We start from the raw sequence: 14684 nt of genomic DNA, 5'->3' as shown, positions 1-14684 counted from the left end.
GCTTTTCCTTACCTTGCCTTCCCTTGCCTCGATTGGCCTTCCCTGCCCTTGCCTTGCTTGGCATTGCCTGGCCTGGCCTTGCTTTGCCTCGCCTTGCCTTGCCTGGCCCTGCCTGGCCTTTCATTACCGTGCCTTGCCTTGCCTGGCCTTGATTTCCCTTCCCTTGCCTTTCCTTCCCTTGCCTTGCATGGCTTTGCATAGCCTTGCCTTGCCTTGCCTTGCCTTGCATTGCTTGGCCTTGCCTTGACTTGCCTTCCCTTGTCTTGCCTGGCCTGGCCTGGCCTTGCATTGCCTGGCCTTCTTTTGCCTTGCCTGGCCTTGCCTGGCCTGGCACTGCCTGGCTTTTCCTTACCTTGCCTTGCCTCGATTGGCCTTCCCTGCCCTTGCCTTGCTTGCCCTTGCCTGGCCTGGCCTTGCTTTGCCTCACCTTGCCTTGCCTGGCCCTGCCTGGCCTTTCCTTACCTTGCCTTGCCGTGCCTTGCCTTGCCTGGCATTCCCTTCCCTTCCCTTCCCTTGCCTTGTCTGGCCTTGCCTTGTTGCGCCTCGCACTACCTGACTTGGCCTGGCCTGGCCTTGCCTGGCCTGGCCTTGCCTTGCCTGGCCCTGCACTGCCTGACCCGGCCTGGCCTGGCCTTGCCTTGCTTTGCCTTGCCTGGCCTTCCCTTGACTCACCTTGCCTTAGTATGCCTGGCCTTGCCTTCCCTTGCCTGCCTTGCCTGGCCCTGCCTTGCCTTGCCTGGCCATGCCTGGCCATTCCTTACCTTGCCTTGCCTTGCCTGGCCTGGGCTTGCCTGCCCTAGCTTGGCCTTTCCTTCCCTTTCCTTTTTTTCCCTTGCCTGGCCTGGCACTGCCTGGCTTTTCCTTACCTTGCCTTACCTTTCCTTGATTGGCCTTCCCTGCCCTTGCCTTGCTTGGCATTGCCTTGCCTGGCCTTGCTTTGCCTCGCCTTGCCTTGCCTGGCCCTGCCTGGCCTTTAATTACCGTGCCTTGCCTTGCCTTGCCTTGATTTCCCTTTCCTTGCCTTTCCTTCCCTTGCCTTGCCTGGCTTTGCATGGCCTTGCCTTGCCTTGCCCTGCCTGGCCTTGCCTTGACTTGCCTTCCCTTGTCTTGCCTGGCCTGGCCTGGCCTTGCATTGCCTGGCCTTCTTTTGCCTTGCCTGGCCTTGCCTTGCCTGGCCTGGCCTGGCCCGGCCACGCCTTGCCTTGCCTGGTCTTCCCTTTCCTGGACTTGCCTTGCCTGGCCCTGCCTGGCCTTTCCTTACATTGCCTTGCCTTGCCTTGCCTTGCCTTGCCGTGCCTTGCCTTTCCTGGCCTCGCCTTCCCTTTCCCTACCTTGCCTTGCTTTGCATGGCCTTGCTTGGCCTTGCCTTCTTTTTCCTTCCCTTCTCTTGCCTGGCCTGGCCCCGCCTGGCTTTTCCCTACCTTGCCTTGCCTTGCCTGTCCTTGCCTTGTTGCGCCTCGCACTACCTGACCTGGCCTGGCCTGGCCTGGCCTTGCCTGGCCTGGCCTTGCCTTGCCTTGCCTGCACTGCCTGACCCGGCCTGGCCTGGCCTTGCTTTGCCTCGCCTTGCCTTGCCTGGCCCTGCCTGGCCTTTCATTACCGTGTCTTGCCTTGCCTGGCCTTGATTTCCCTTCCCTTGCCTTTCCTTCCCTTGCCTTGCCTGGCTTTGCATGGCCTTGCCTTGCCTTGCCTTGCATTGCCTGGCCTTGCCTTGACTTGCCTTCCCTTGTCTTGCCTGGCCTGGCCTTGCATTGCCTGGCCTTCTTTTGCCTTGCCTGGCCTTCTCTTGCCAAGCCTGCCCTTGTTTTGCCTTGACTTGCCTTGGCTGGTCTTGCCTGGCCTTGCCTTGCCATGCCCTGCCTGGCCTGGCCATGCCTTGCCTTGCCTGGACTTCCCTTCCCTTGCCTTGCCTGGCCTTGCCTGGCCTTGCCCTGCCTGGCCTGGCCATGCCTTGCCTTGCCTGGACTTCCCTTACCTTGCCTTGCCTGGCCTTGCCCTGCCAGGCCTGGCCATGCCTTGCCTTGCCTGGTCTTCCCTTTCCTCGCCTTGCCTTCCCCTGCCTTCCTTGCCAGGCCCTGCCTGGCCCTGCCTGGTCTTGCCTTCCCTTGTCTTGCCTGGCTTTGCCTGGCCTTGCCTTGCCTGAACTTGTCTTGCCTTGCCTGGCCTTGCCTGGCCTTGACTGGCCTTCCCTTGCCAAGCCTGACCTTGTTTTGCCTGGACTTGCCTTGGCTGGCTTTGCCCTGCCTGGCCTGGCCATGCCTTGCCTTGCCTCGACTTCCCTTTCCTGGACTTGCCTGGCCTTGGCTGGCCTTGCCCTGCCTGACCTGGCCATGCCTTGCCTTGCCTGGACTTCCCTTACCTTGCCTGGACTTGCCTGACCTTGCCCTGCCTGGCCTGGCCATGCCTTGCCTTGCCTGGACTGCCTGACCCGGCCTGGCCTGGCCTTGCCTTGCTTTGACTTGCCTGGCCTTTCCCTACCTTGCCTTGCTTTGCATGGCCTTGCTTGGCCTTGCCTTCTTTTTCCTTCCCTTCTCTTGCCTGGCCTGGCCCCGCCTGGCTTTTCCTTACCTTGCCTTGCCTTGCCTGTCCTTGCCTTGTTGCGCCTCGCACTACCTGACCTGGCCTGGCCTGGCCTTGCCTGGCCTGGCCTGGCCTTGCCTTGCCTGCACTGCCTGACCCGGCCTGGCCTGGCCTTGCCTTGCTTTGCCTTGCCTGGCCTTCCCTTGACTTACCTTGCCTTAGCATGCCTGGCCTTGCCTTCCCTTGCCTGCCTTGCCTGGCCCTTCCTGGCCTTGCCTGGCCTTGCCAGGCCTTGCCTTGCCTTGCCTGGCCTTGCCTGGCTTTGCCAGGCCTTGCCTTGCCTTTCCTTCCCTTGCCTGGCCTGGTTTTGCCTTGACTTGCCTTCCCTTGCCTTGCCTGGCCTGGCCTTGCCTGGCCTTGCTTTGCCTCACCTTGCCTGGCCTGGCCCTGCCTTGCCTTGCCTGGCTTTGCCTTGCCGGGCCTCGCCTGGCCAAGTCTCGCCTTTTCTTGCCTGGCCTTGGCTGGCCTAGTCTGGCATCGCCTAGCCTCAACTAACCATGCCTGTCCTCGCCTTTGCTTGCATGGATTTTCCTCTCCATGCCATTCCTAGAATGGCCTAGCGTTTCCTTGCCTTGCATTACCTTGCCTTTCCTGGCCTTGCATTGCTGTGCCTTGTCTTGCCCTGCCTTGCCTGGACTTGCCTTGCCATGTCTGGACTTTCCTTACCTTGCCTTGCCTTGGCTGGCCTTGCCTTGCTTTGCCTGGCCTTGCCCTCCCTGGCCATGCCTTGCCTTACCTGGACATCCCTTCCCTTGCCTTGCCTGGACTTGCTGTGCCTGGCCTTGCCCTGCCTGGCCTGGCCATGCCTTGCCTTGCCTGGTCTTCCCTTACCTGGACTTGCCTTGCCTGGCCCTGCCGTGCCTTTCCTTACATTGCCTTGTTTTTCCTTGCCTGGCCTTGCCTTGCCTTGCCTGCCCTAGCTTGGCCTTTCCGTCCCTTTCCTTCACTTCCCTTGCCTGGCCTGGCCCTGCCTGGCTTTTCCTTACCTTGCCTTGCCTTGCCTTGATTGGCCTTCCCTGCCCTTGCCTTGCTTGGCATTGCCTGGCCTGGCCTTGCTTTGCCTCACCTTGCCTTGCCTGGCCCTGCCTGGCCTTTCATTACCATACCTTGCCTTGCCAGGCCTTGTTTTGCCTTGACTTGCCTTGGCTGGCCTTCCCTTGCCTTGCCTTGCATTGCCTGGCCTTGCCTTGACTTGCCTTCCCTTGTCTGGCCTGGCCTGGCCTTGCATTGCCTGGCCTTCTTTTGCCTTGCCTGGCCTTGCCTGGCCTTGACTGGCCTGGCACTGCCTGGCTTTTCCTTACCTTGCCTTGCCTTGCCTTGATTGGCCTTCCCTGCCCTTGCCTTGCTTGCCCTTGCCTGGCCTTGCCTGGCTTGGCCTTTCCTTACCTGGCCTTGCCTTCCCTTGCCTGGCCTTCCCTTCCCTGCACTTGCCTTGCTTGGCCTTGCCTGGCCTGGCCTTGCTTTGCCTCACCTTGCCTTGCCTGGCCCTGCCTGGCCTTTCCTTGCCTTGCCTTGCCTTGCCTTGCCTTCCCTTCCCTTCCCTTGCCTTGTCTGGCCTTGCCTTGTTGCGCCACGCACTACCTGACCTGGCCTGGCCTGGCCTTGCCTGGTCTCGCACTGCCTGACCCTGCCTGGCCTGGCGTGGCCTTGCTTTGCCTTGCCTGGCCTTCCCTTGACTTACCTTGACTTAGCATGCCTGGCCTTGCCTTCCCTTGCCTGCCTTGCCGTGCCTGCCTTGCCTTGCCTGGCCATGCCTGGCCATTCCTTACGTTGCCTTGCCTTGCCTGGCCTTTCCTGCCCTAGCTTGGCCTTTCCTTCCCTTTCCTTCCCTTCCCTTGCCTGGCCTGGCCCTGCCTGGCTTTTCCTTACCTTGCCTTGCCTTGATTGGCCTTCCCTGCCCTTGCCTTGCTTGACCTTGCCTGGCCTGGCCTTGCTTTGCCTCGCCTTGCCTTGCCTGGCCCTGCCTGGCCTTTCATTACCGTGCCTTGCCTTGCCTGGCCTTGATTTCCCTTCCCTTGCCTTCCCTTCCCTTGCCTTTCCTTCCCTTGCCTTGCCTGGCTTTGCATGGCCTTGCCTTGCCTTGCATTGCCTGGCCTTGCCTTGACTTGCCTTCCCTTGTCTTGCCTGGCCTGGCCTTGCATTGCCTGGCCTTCTTTTGCCTTGCCTGGCCTTGACTGGCCTGGCCTTGCATTGCCTGGCCTGGCCTTGCCTTGCCTGGCCTTGCCCTGCCTGGCCTGGCCATGCCCTGGCTGGTTTTGCTTGGCCGTGGCTGGCCTTGCCCTGCCTGGCCTGGCCATGCCTTGCCTTGCCTGGACTTCCCTTACCTTGCCTTGCCTTGCCTGGCCTGGCTTTGCCCTGCCTGGCCTGGCCTTGCCCTGCCTGGCCTGGCCATGCCTTGCCTTGCCTGGACTTCCCTTACCTTGCCTTGCCTGGCCTGGCCTGGCTTTGCCCTGCCTGGCCTGGCCTTGCCCTGCCTGGCCTGGCCATGCCTTGCCTTGCCTTGTCTTCCCTTTCCTGGCCTGGCCATGCCTGGCCCAGCCTGGCCTTTCCTTACATTGCCTTGTCTTTCCTTGCCTTGCCTTGCCGTGCCTTGCCTTGCCTGGCCTTCCCTTCCCTTCCCTTGCCTTTCCTTCCCTTGCCTTGCCTGGCTTTGCATGGCCTTGCCTTGCCTTGCCTTGCATTGCCTGGCCTTGCCTTGACTTGCCTTCCCTTGTCTTGCCTGGCCTGGCCTTGCATTGCCTGGCCTTCTTTTGCCTTGCCTGGCCTTGACTGGCCTGGCCTTGCATTGCCTGGCCTTGCCTTGCCTGGCCTGGCCTTGCCCTGCCTGGCCTGGCCATGCCCTGGCTGGTTTTGCTTGGCCTTGGCTGGCCTTGCCCTGCCTGGCCTGGCCATGCCTTGCCTTGCCTGGACTTCCTATACCTTGCCTTGCCTTGCCTGGCCTGGCTTTGCCCTGCCTGGCCTGGCCTTGCCCTGCCTGGCCTGGCCATGCCTTGCCTGGCCTGGACTTCCCTTACCTTGCCTTGCCTTGCCTGGCCTGGCTTTGCCCTGCCTGGCCTGGCCATGCCCTGCCTTGCCTGGCCTTGCCCTGCCTGGTCTGGCCATGCCCTGCCTTGCCTTGTCTTCCCTTTCCTGGACTTGCCTTGCCTTGCCTGGCCTTTCCCTACCTTGCCTTGCTTTGCCTGGCCTTGCTTGGCCTTGCCTTCTTTTTCCTTCCCTTCTCTTGCCTGGCCTGGCCCTGCCTGGCTTTTCCTTACCTTGCCTTGCCTTGTTGGGCCTCGCACTACCTGACCTGGCCTGGCCTGGCGTGGCCTTGCTTTACCTTGCCTGGCCTTCCCTTGACTTACCTTGCCTTAGCATGCCTGGCCTTCCCTTCCCTTGCCTGCCTTGCCTGGCCCTGCCTGGTCTTGCCTTGCCTTGCATTGCCTGGCCTTGCCTTGACTTGCCTTCCCTTGTCTTGCCTGGCCTGGCCTTGACTTACTTTCCCTTGCCTTGCCTGGCTTGGCCTGGCCTTGCCATGCCTTTCCTTGCCTTGCCTGGCCTGGCCTTGCCTTCCCTTGAGTGTCATTGCCTGGCCTTGCCTTGTCGTGACTTGCCTTGGCTAGCCTTGGCTTCCCTGGCATTTCATTGCGTTGTCTTGCGTTGCCATGACTTGCCTGGCCTTGCATTTCCTAGCTTTCTCTTATCTTTCCTGGCCTTGCATTGCATTGCATTTGCTTGCCTGGGCAAGCCTGGCCTTGCCTTGCCTTGCCTTTGCTTGTATTGATTTGCCTTGCCTTGCCTTGCCTGACCTTGCCTTTCCCTTGCCTGGGCTTCCCTTGCCTGTCCTGGCCAGGCCTTGCCTTGCCTTGCCTTGCCTTGCCTGCCTTGGTCTGCCCTTGTCTTGCTTTGCCTGGCCTTGACTTGCCTGGCATGGCCTTTCCTTGCCTGGTATGGCCTAGCCTTGCCCCGACTGGCCTTACCTTGCCTGGCCTGGCCTTGCCTTGCCTGGCCTTGCCTGGCCTAGTCTGGCATCACCTAGCCTCAACTAACCTCGCCTGTCCTCGCCTTAACTTGCATGGCTTTTCCTCTCCATGCCATTCCTAGAATGGCCTAGCGTTTCCTTGCCTCCCCTTCCCTTGCCTTGCCTTGCTTTTCCTGGCCTTGCATTGCTGTGCCTTTCCTTGACATGCCTGGCCTGGCCTTGCCTTGCCTTGCCTGGCCTTGCCTTGCCATGACTGGCCTTCCCTTGCCATGACTGGCCTTCCCTTGCCTTGACTGGCCTTCCCTTGCCTTGACTGGCCTTCCCTTGCCTTGACTGGCCTTTCATTTCCTTGCTTTGCCTTACCTTTCCTGGCCTTGCATTGCACTGCATTAGCTTGCCTGGGCAAGCCATGCCTTACGTTGCTTTGCTTTGCTTTGCCTTGCCTTGCCTCGCCTGTCCTGGCCAGGCCTTGCCTTTCCTGGCCTTGCCTTGCCTGGCTTAGCCTTGTTTTGTCTTACTAATGCCATACCTTGGCTTGTTTGACCTGTCCTGTCCTTGCCTTGCCTTGCCTGCAATGGCCTTTCCTTGCCTTTCCTTGCCTTTCATATGTGGCTTTGCCACGACTGGTCTTGCCTGGACTTGCCTTGCCTTGCCCTGACTGGCCTTGCATTTCCTTGCCTTGCCTTGATTTGCCCTGCCTTCCCGTGCCTGGCCTTGCTTTGCCTTGACTTTCAAGGCTATTCCTGGCTTTGCCCTGCTGGGCTTGGCCTGGCCTGGCCTTGCCTTGACTTGCCTTCCCTTGCCTGTCATTGCCTGGCCTTGCGTTGTCGTGACTTGCCTTGGCCTTGCCTTGGCTTCCCTGGCATTTCATTGACTTGTCTTGCGTTGCCTTGACTTGCCTGGCCTGGCATTGCATTTCCTTGCCTTTCCTTACCTTTCCTGGCCTTGCATTGCATTGCATTTGCTTGCCTGGCCTCGCCTTGCCTTGCCTTGCCTGGCTTGGCCTGGCCTTGTGTTTCTATGCCTGGCCTTTCCTTGCCTGACCTGGCCTATCCTTCCCTTATTTGCCAGCCCTTGCCTGCCTGGCATGGTCTTTCCTTGCCTTTCCTTGCCTTTCATGTGTGGCTTTGCCACGACTGGCCTTGCCTTGCCTGACATTGCATTGCATAGCCCTGACTGGCCTTGCCTTGCCTTGCTTTGCCTTTCCATCCCTTACCTGGCCTTGATTTGCCTTGACTTCTGAAGCCATTCCTGGCCCTGCCCTGCTGGGCTTGGCCTGGCCTTGCCATGCCTCGCCTTCCCATGCCTGTCATTGCCTAGCCTTGCCTTGTCGTGACTTGCCTTGGCTAGCCTTGGCTTCCCTGGCATTTCATTGCACTGTCTTGCGTTGCCATGACTTGCGTGGCCTGGCCTTGCATTTCCTAGCTTTCTCTTATCTTTCCTGGCCTTGCATTGCATTGCATTTGCTTGCCTGGGCAAGCCTGGCCTTGCCTTGCCTTGCCTTTGCTTGTATTGATTTGCCTTGCCTTGCCTTGCCTGACCTTGCCTTTCCCTTGCCTTGGCTTCCCTTGCCTGTCCTGGCCAGGCCTAGCCTTGCCTTGCCTTGCCTTGCCTGCCTTGGTCTGCCCTTGTCTTGCTATGCCTGGCCTTGCCTTGCCTGACCTGGCCTGTCCTTGCCTTGACTTGCCTGCCCTTGTCTTGCCTGGCATGGCCTTTCCTTGCCTTTCATGCATTGCTTTGCTACAACTGGCCTTGCCCGGCCTTGCCTTGCGTGGCATTGCCTTGCCTTGCCCTGACTGGCCTTGCCTTGCCCGGCCTTGATTCTTCTTGCCTTCCGTTGCCTGGCTTTGCCTGGCCTTGGCTTGTCGTGACTTGCCTTGACTGGCCTTGGCTTCCCTGGCATTTCATTGACTTGTCTTGCGTTGCCTTGACTTGCCTGGCCTGGCCTTGCATTTCCTTGCTTTGCCTTGCATTGCCTTGCTTTGATTTGCCTTGCCTTCCCTTGCCTGGCCTTGCCTTGATTTGTTTGGCCATTCCTGGCCTTGCCTTCTGGTCTTGGCATGACCTTGCCTTGCCTTCCCTTGCCTGTCGCTGCCTTGCCTTCCCTTGCCTGTCATTGCCTGCCCTTGCCTTGTCGTGACTTGCCTTGGCTGGCCTTGGCTTCCCTGGCATTTCATTGACTTGTCTTGCATTGCCTTGACTTGCCTGGCCTGGCCTTGCCTTTCATTGCTTTGCCTTACCTTTCCTGGCCTTGCATTGCATTGCATTTGCTTGCCTGGGCAAACACTGCCTTGCCTTGCCCTTGTGTTGGCTATCCTCTCCTGTCCTTGCCAGGCCTTGCCTTTCCTTGTTTTGCCTTGCCTGGCTTTTTCTGCCCTTGTCTTGCTATGCCTGGCCTTGCCTTGTCTTGCCTGCCCGTGACTTGCCTGGCATGGCCTTTCCTTGCCTTTCATGCATGGCTTTGCCACGATTGGCCTTGCCTTGCCTTTCCTTGCCTTGATTCTTCTTGCCTTCTCTTGCCTGGCTTTGCCTTGCCTTGATTTCTGAGGCCATTCCTCGCCTTGCCTTGCTGGGCTCGGCATGGCTTTGCCTTGCCTTGCCTTCCCTTGCCTGCCATTCCCTTGCATTCCCTTGCCTACCAATGCCTGGATTTGCCTTGTCGTGACTTGCTTTGGCTGGCCTTGGCTTCCCGGGCATTTCATTGCGTTGTCTCGCGTTGCCTTGACTTGCCTGGCCTGGCCTTGCATTTCCTTGCTTTGCCTTACCTTTCCTGGCCTTGCATTGCATTGCATTTGCTTGCCTGGGCAAGCATTGCCTTGCCTTGCCTTGCCCTTGCCTTGGCTTGCCTCGGCTTGCCTCGCCTATCCTCGCCAGGCCTTGCCTTTCCTTTCCTTGCCTTGCCTGGCTTTTTCTGCCCTTGTCTTGCTATGCCTGGCCTTGCCTTGCCTGACCTGGCCTGTCCTTGCCTTGTCTTGCCTGCCCGTGCCTTGCCTGGCATGGCCTTTCCTTGCCTTTCATGCATGGCTTTGCCACAACTGATCTTGCCTGACATTGCCTTGCCTGGCATTGCCTTGCTTTGCCTGTTCTGTTTCGCCTGGCCTTGCATTGCCTTGCCTTGTTTGGCCTGGCCTTGCCTTTCCTTTCCTTGCCTTGCCTTGCTTTGACTTGCCTTTGCTTGCCTGGCCTTGCCTTTGCTTGCCTTGCCTTTCAAGGCCATTCCTGGCCTTGCCTTGCTGGGATTGGCCTTCCCTTGCCTGGCCTTGCCTTACCTTGCTGGGCTTGGCCTGGCCTTGGCTTCCCTTGCCTTCCCTTGAGTGTCATTGCCTTGCCTTCCTTTGCCTGCCATTGCCTGGCCTTGCTTTGTCGTGACTTGCCTTGGCTGGCCTTGGCTTCCCTGGCATTTCATTGTGTTGTCTTGCGTTGCCTTGACTTGCCTGGCCTGGCCTTGCATTTCCTTGCTTTGCCTTGCATTGCCTTGCTTTGATTTGCTTTGATTTGCCTTGCCTTCCCTTGCCTGGCCTTGCCTTGCCTTGATTTATTTGGCCATTCCTGGCTTTGCCTTCTGGTCTTGGCATGGCCTTGCCTTGCCTTACCTGTCACTGCCTTGCCTTGCCTTGCCTGTCATTGCCTGACCTTGCCTTGCCTTGATTTATTAGGCCATTCCTGGCCTTGCCTTGCTGGGCTTGGCATGACCTTGCCTTGCCTTCTCTTGTCTGTCGCTGCCTTGCCTTCCCTTGCCTGTCATTGCCTGGCCTTGCCTTGTCGTGACTTGCCTTGGCTAGCCTTGGCTTCCCTGGCATTTCATTGACTTGTCTTGCGTTGCCTTGACTTGCCTGGCCTGGCCTTGCATTTCCTTGCTTTGCCTTACCTTTCCTGGCCTTGCATTGCATTGCATTTGCTTGCCTGGGCAAGCCTGGCCTTGCCTTGCCTTGATTTATTAGGCCATTCCTGGCATGTCCTGCTGGGCTTGGCCTGGACTTGCCTTGCCTTCCCTTCCCTTGAGTGTCATTGCCTTGCCTTCCCATGCCTGTCATTGCCTGGCCTTGCCTTGTCGTGACTTGCCTTGGCTGGCCTTGGCTTCCCTGGCATTTCATTGACTTGTCTTGCGTTGCCTTGACTTGCCTGGCCAGGCCTTGCATTTCCTAGCTATCCCTTACCTTTGCAGGCCTTGCATTGCATTGCATTTGCTTTCCTGGGCAAGCCTCACCTTGCCTTGCCCTGCCCTTGCCCTTGCCTCGCCTGTCCTGGCCAGGCCTTGCAAGTCCTTGCCGTGCCTTGCCTGACCTGGCCTGCCCTTGCCTTTACTTGCCTGCCCTTGCCCTGCCTGGCATGGCCTTTCCTTGCCTTTCATGTGTGGCTTTGCCACGACTGACCTTGCCTGGCCTTGCCTTGCCTGGCCTTGCCTTGCCTTGCATTTCCTTGCCTTGCCTTTCCTGTCCTGGCCTCTCCTTGCCTTGCATTGCATTGCTTTGTTTGGCCTGGCCTTCCCTTGCCTGGCCTTGTCTGCCGAGGCCATTCCTGTCCTTGCCTTGCTTGGCTTGAATTGGCCTTGCCTTGCCTTGTCTTCCCTTGCCTGTCATTGCCTGGATTTGCCTTGTCGTGACTTGCCTTGGCTGGCCTTGGCTTCCCTGGCATTTCATTGTGTTGTCTTGCGTTGCCTTGACTTGCCTGGCCTGGCCTTGCATTTCCTTGCTTTGCCTTACCTTTCCTGGCCTTGCATTGCATTGCATTTGCTTGCCTGGGCAAGCCTGGCGTTGCCTTGCCTGGCCTATCTTGGGCAGGTCTTGCCTTTCCTTACCTTTTCTGTCCTGGCATGGCCTTTCCTTGCCTTACCTTGCCTTTCACGCGTGGCTTTGCCACAGCTGGCCTTGCCTTGCCTGGCATTGCCTTGCCTTGCCCTGAATGACCTTGCATTTCTTTGCCTTGCCTTGCCTGTCTTGGCCTTGCATGGCCTTGCATTGCATTGCCTTGTTTGGCCTGGCCTTGCCTTTCCTTTCCTTGCTTTGCCTTGTATTTTTTTGCCTTGCCTCTCACCTTTCCCTGCCTTGCCTCGCCTCGCCTGTCCTGGTCAGGCCATGCCTTTCCTTGTCTTGCCTCGCCTGTCATGGCCTGTCCTTGCCTTGCCTGGAATGGCCTTGTCTTGCCTGGCATGGCCTTGCCTTGCCTTTCCGTGCCTTTCATGTGTGGCTTTGCCACGACTGGCCTTGTATTTCCTTGCCTTGCCTGTCCTGGTCTCGCCTGGCCTTGCATTGCAATACCTTGTTTGGCCTGGCCTGGCCTTTCCTTGCCTCGCCTTACCTTGCCTTGCCTTCCCTTGCCTGGCCTTCCCTTGACTTCCGAGGCCATTCAAGGCCTTGCCTTGCTGGGCTTGGCCTGGCCTGGGATTGCCTTGACTTCCCTTCCCTTGCCTTGCCTTGCTATGCCTTGCCTTCCCTTGCCTTGTCTAGCATGCCCTTGCCTTGCCTGGCATGGCCTTTCCTTGCCTTTCATGCGTGGCTTTGCCACAACAGGCCTTCTATGCCTCGCCTTGCCCTAACTGGCCATGCATTTCCTTGCCTTGCCTTGCTTTGCCGGGCCTTCCCTTACTGGGCCTTCCTTTGCCTTGACTTCCGAGGCCATTTCTGGCCTTGCCTTGCTGGGCTTGGCCTGGCCTGGCCTTGCCTCGCCTTGCCTGTCATTGCCTTGTCCTCCCTTGACTGTCATCACACAGCCTTGTCTTGTCGTGACTTGCCTTGCATGGCCTTGCATTTCCTTGCTTTGCCTTACCTATCCTGGCCTTGCATTGTATTGCATTTGCTTGCCTGGGCAAGCCTGGCCTTGCCTGGCCTTGCCCTGCCTGGCCTTGCATTTCCTTGTCTAGCCTTCCCTGTCCTGGCCTCGCCGGGCCTTGCATTGCATTTCCTTGTTTGAACTGGCCTTGCCTTTCATTTCCTTGCCTTGCCTTGTTTAGCCTTGCATTGCCTTGACATCCGAGGCCATTCGAGGCCTTGCCCTGCTGGGCTTGGCCTGTCCTGTCCTTGCCTTCACTTGCCTGTCATTGCCTGGCCTTGCCTTGTCGTGACTTGCCTTGGCTGGCCTTGGCTTCCCGGACATTTCATTGCGTTTTCTTGCGTTGCCTTGCCTTGCCTTGCCTGTCCAGGAGAAGAACACAAGAGTAGATGAGCTGCCACAGCAACAGCAGCAAAGGGGAGAAGAGGGAGGAGGAGAATGGGACAAGGGGAATAACGGGCAGAGGACTGAGAGCAGGGAACAGCAGAGACAGAAGTGCAGGAGAAGGATAAGGAGAAATGGTGCAGAGAAAAGAGAGAGAAGAGGATGGGAAAAAAAAAAAAAAACATCAAGTAGAGGAGAGGAAGACAGCAGAGAGGAGAAGTCAGAAAAGACAGAAGAGAGAAGGGAGGGAAGGGGTATCAGGGAAGGGATTCCAAAGGTAGAGAGGAAGAGAAATGAAGAAGACAGCAGTTCAACAGAAGAACTGAAGATGTTAGAAGTGGGAAGGCATGTGCAGAGAGCAGGAGAGCAGAGAGAGAAGGTGAGAACACACTCAGTCTTGGAGAGAAGAAGAAAAAGGAATGTCAATCACCTTTAGTCTCTATTAAAGCAGGGTTCTGTTCTGGACACACAGTGGTTGTTGTTCTTTTTCTATCTTTCTTTATTTGCACTGCTTGTATTCTATTATACGATTTAAGAACATTCAGGAACACTTTCAGAACTTTCTGTTCTGTTCCCATGCCCTAAAAGAAAACAGCCACGCACAGCTGACTACAAAGCCTTTGGAGCAATCACTGACAGACACAGAGCGTGCACACATCCACCGCCAGGGACGTGCTGGGAGCTGATGTCTCTGGGCCCACTGCACGGCAGCATTTGCTTCAGTGCTTTCATGCCTCCTGGCAGCAAACCTCTGCTGCCAAAGCAGCCTTTGCCCAAGGAAACTGTGCCATAAAGCACAACGCTTTCTCACCTGAGTGTCCCCATACAACAGTGAAAAACACAAACTGTGTCTTCCTCCTAAGTACCACCATCGCTACACACACTCCTCTCCCCACACAGATACACACTGCCATTGCCAACCTGACCAAAGCATGAGGGGCCGGGCCCAGAGGGGCCTCCTTAGGGCCAGCAGGCCCCGAGCCAGGCCTGCTGAGCTCCTTCCCACCCTCCCAAGCAGAAAAAAACAAACCAACCGCACCGCTGCCAGCACAGCCCCGCAGCAGGGAATGCACGCAGCTTCACGCCGCTCCCCTTCCCCCCGTCCTAACAGAAACCAAACGAGGAGAGATTGACATATTCTAGGATTCTGTCCCCACTAGAACCAAACAGCCCCAGTCTCCTATATCCCCCTGGATGAGCAACAGAGATACACAGCGCTGCGCTTACGCCGGTGCCCACAGGTCGCACAGCTAGAAAGATGATCACGTTGGAAAGGGAGAGCTGGAAATGAATGAAAATGCTCACCCATGTCCCGGGCTCGCAGAAAAAACTCCCAGAGGAGCCATCTCCAGAAAGAGATCCTTCCCCAGGGGCAGTCAGCCCTTCAGCAGGCTCTAGGAGAGCTGCAGCCTGGCTCCAGCCCTTCCACTCACACAGCTGGATTGCCTTCACCTGGGCTCCCACGGCTCACTCAGGGCTGGCCTCAGGTGGGCAATCAGAGCTTCAGGACATGATTCAACAGCACTTCCCAAACACCCCCCCCACAGCCAACTTAGACCCCTTCCTTAGTGCCACACAGCTTTCTAGAGCCCCACATCCTCCCTCAAGCCTCCCCACACCTCCCTTCCTATAAACCCAGAGCCCCCTAGACCCGCCCTACACTCACATATCTTCCTAGGTGCTCCCATGGCACCCACAGCCTCCTTATAGCCTCACCACAGCCCCCTAGAGCCCCGGATCCTCCCATCAAACCCGCACAGCCCTAAAGGCCCCCATTAGCCCGCATCCCTCATGATAGCCGCATATTCCCCTATATCCGCCCTGTAGCCCCCAGGGATTTTCATGAGGGACCTCAAGAAAGAGATCCTTCCCCTGTGGCATTCAGACATTAACTGGGGCCTGAGAGAAGCGCAGCCAGGCTCCACCCGTTGTGGTCACACAGCTGAATTGCCTTCACCTGTCCTCCCACGGCTGACTGGGTCTTTTCCCC

The sequence above is a fragment of the Gallus gallus genome, unplaced genomic scaffold (assembly GCF_016699485.2).
Source record: "Gallus gallus isolate bGalGal1 unplaced genomic scaffold, bGalGal1.mat.broiler.GRCg7b scaffold_46, whole genome shotgun sequence".
In the NCBI taxonomy this organism is placed as follows: domain Eukaryota; kingdom Metazoa; phylum Chordata; class Aves; order Galliformes; family Phasianidae; genus Gallus; species Gallus gallus.
Note: the sequence above shows the minus strand (reverse complement) of the source record.